Source organism: Metopolophium dirhodum, chromosome 1, assembly GCF_019925205.1.
Source record: "Metopolophium dirhodum isolate CAU chromosome 1, ASM1992520v1, whole genome shotgun sequence".
Classification (NCBI taxonomy): domain Eukaryota; kingdom Metazoa; phylum Arthropoda; class Insecta; order Hemiptera; family Aphididae; genus Metopolophium; species Metopolophium dirhodum.
In genome coordinates, this window is record NC_083560.1 from 159,623,219 (window position 1) to 159,625,718 (window position 2,500).

Here is a 2,500-nt window from a genome sequence, read left to right on the forward strand (position 1 = left end):
CTGTCCGCCCGCCCGTCGGCCGCTCCGGTGGTGCGAGATTGGCGGTTCGACCGTGGAAAACCGCGCTCGCGCGGCCGCCTCCGGTCGTCCGCCCAAGTTGTGACGGCAAACAGTCACGGGTTCTCGCGTCGTCAAACGGCACGTCCCCGTCCGCCCGCCGCGCGAGAGCGCGGCCGGGTCGGCTGAGAGTCCACGGACCTCTCCGGCTTCCGAGACGCGGACGCGGACGGTCACCGTACGGGCGGAGCGCGGACCGCAGGCTGCCGTGTAATTTAAAAAAAAAAAAAACCGATACGTTCCGACCTCAGATCAGGCGGGACTACCCGCCGGATTTAAGCATATTAATAAGCGGAGGAAAAGAAAACAACCGTGATTCCCTTAGTAGCGGCGAGCGAACAGGGAAAAGCCCATCGCCGAATCCCGCCGCGCACTTTTGTGTCGCGGCACCTATGGGAGTTGTGGCGTACGGGCCGGCCTCGTTGCCGGGGCGCACGTGACGGTCCAAGTCTCCCTTGAACGGGGCCATGGCCCGCAGATGGTGCCAGGCCAGTAGAGGCCGTCACAGCGTTCCGGGATCGGACCGCGCCTTCGAGTCGGGTTGCTTGAGAGTGCAGCCCGAAGTTGGTGGTAAACTCCATCTAAGGCTAAATACGGCCACGAGACCGATAGTTTACAAGTACCGTGAGGGAAAGTTGAAAAGAACTTTGAAGAGAGAGTTCATAAGAACGTGAAACTGTTCGGGTGTAAACGGACAGAGCCCGCGAGTCCCCGCCGGGCGAATTCACGGTCGGTCTAACCGCCGGCCGGATCTTTCGCTCGGTTAGCGGACGTCGCGACCCGTTGGGCGCCGGCCGAAGGGCTTGGGTGGCGTTCGTCGCGGCGGTTTGCGTTTCGGCGTGACCGTTCGCGCCGAACCCCGGTGCTCCTGGTCGGCTCGCCCGACGGCAAGAACCGTCGACGCGGCCCCGTCGCAGGCGGGGGTCCCGTCGGTCGGCGACGATTTCGGGCTACTTTCCGACCCGTCTTGAAACACGGACCAAGGAGTCTAACGTGTGCGCGAGTCAACGGTGATCTTACGAAAAACCACGTTTGGCGCAATGAAAGTGAACCGTTTTACGGTGCGGACGATGGCCTAGCGACCGAACCCACCGGCGTTCAAAGTCGCGCTGGTCCGCAGTCCGGGGGCGTCTTCGCCAGGTCGGCTTCGGCCGTCCGAGGGCGCACCCTTAGCGCACACGTTGGTACCCGAAAGATGGTGAACTATGCCTGGCCAGGATGAAGTCAGGGGAAACCCTGATGGAGGTCCGCAGCGATTCTGACGTGCAAATCGATCGTCTGAGCTGGGTATAGGGGCGAAAGACTAATCGAACCATCTAGTAGCTGGTTCCATCCGAAGTTTCCCTCAGGATAGCTGGCGCCGATGTGTCCCGCCCGTTCGCGGGCGTACGGACGCCGGTGGGACTCCGCGCTGTACGGCGCGGTAACAACACGCTCGTAACACGGAGGATGTCTCATACGGTAAAGCGAATGATTAGAGGACATTGGGGCCGAAACGACCTCAACCTATTCTCAAACTATAAATGGGTGAGATCGCCGGCTTTACCTGGTACACCGCGTGAACCGCGTGCGAAGCCGGCGACGGAACCCTAGGCGCTTAGTGGGCCATTTTTGGTAAGCAGAACTGGCGCTGCGGGATGAACCGAACGCCGAGTTAAGGCGCCGAAATCGACGCGTATTCAGAGACCATGAAAGGCGTTGGTTGCTGATGACAGCAGGACGGTGGCCATGGAAGTCGGAATCCGCTAAGGAGTGTGTAACAACTCACCTGCCGAAGCAACTAGCTCTGAAAATGGATGGCGCTGGAGCGTCGTGCCTATACTCGGCCGTCGACGGCATAGTGGGGCCGGTCGTCGCTCGCGGCGGTCGGTCCCGGCAAGCCTCGACGAGTAGGATGGCGCGGCGGTGTGCGTCGAAGGGCAGGTCGCGAGACCGCCTGGAGCCGCCGTCGGTGCAGATCTTGGTGGTAGTAGCAAATACTCGAGAGGGGCCCTCGGGGGCTGCCGTGGAGAAGGGTTTCTTGTGAACAGCCGTTGTCCAAGAGTCAGTCGATCCTAAGCCCGGGGAGAGATCCTCGTACCACGGGCGAAGGCGTTTTCGAATCGCCCTTGGGGCGAGAGGGAATCCGGTTCGTATTCCGGAACCCGACGCGGAACCGCTCCCTAGTGTTCGGGGCTCTTTTGTCTCGTCTGGGTAACCAGAATGAACTCGAAGAAGCCGCCGGGGGATCTGGGTAGAGTTCTCTTTTCTCTGTGAGCGTTGTACGTCCCTGGAATCCTCTAGCCGGGCGATAGGGACGCGAGCGCGAAGAGCACCGCTCGTTGCGGCGGTGTCCGTGATCCCCACGCGGACCTTGAAAATTCGAGAGAGGGCCACGCGGAGTCTTCGCGTCGGTTCGTACCGATATCCGCAGCAGGTCTCCGAGGTGAGCAGCCTCTAGCCG

The 2,500-nt window shown here is 61.4% G+C and overlaps 1 non-coding gene across 1 annotated transcript in view; it reads left to right on the forward strand.

The window, feature by feature from the left end:
- Window positions 1-299: 299 nt before the first annotated feature.
- Window positions 300-2,500, forward strand: part of LOC132937704 (large subunit ribosomal RNA) — a 4,200-nt gene continuing 1,999 nt past the window's right edge. Inside the window, exon 1 of the ribosomal RNA XR_009663799.1 lies at window positions 300-2,500. This exon is cut by the window's right edge and continues 1,999 nt beyond it. This is a non-coding gene — a ribosomal RNA (large subunit ribosomal RNA).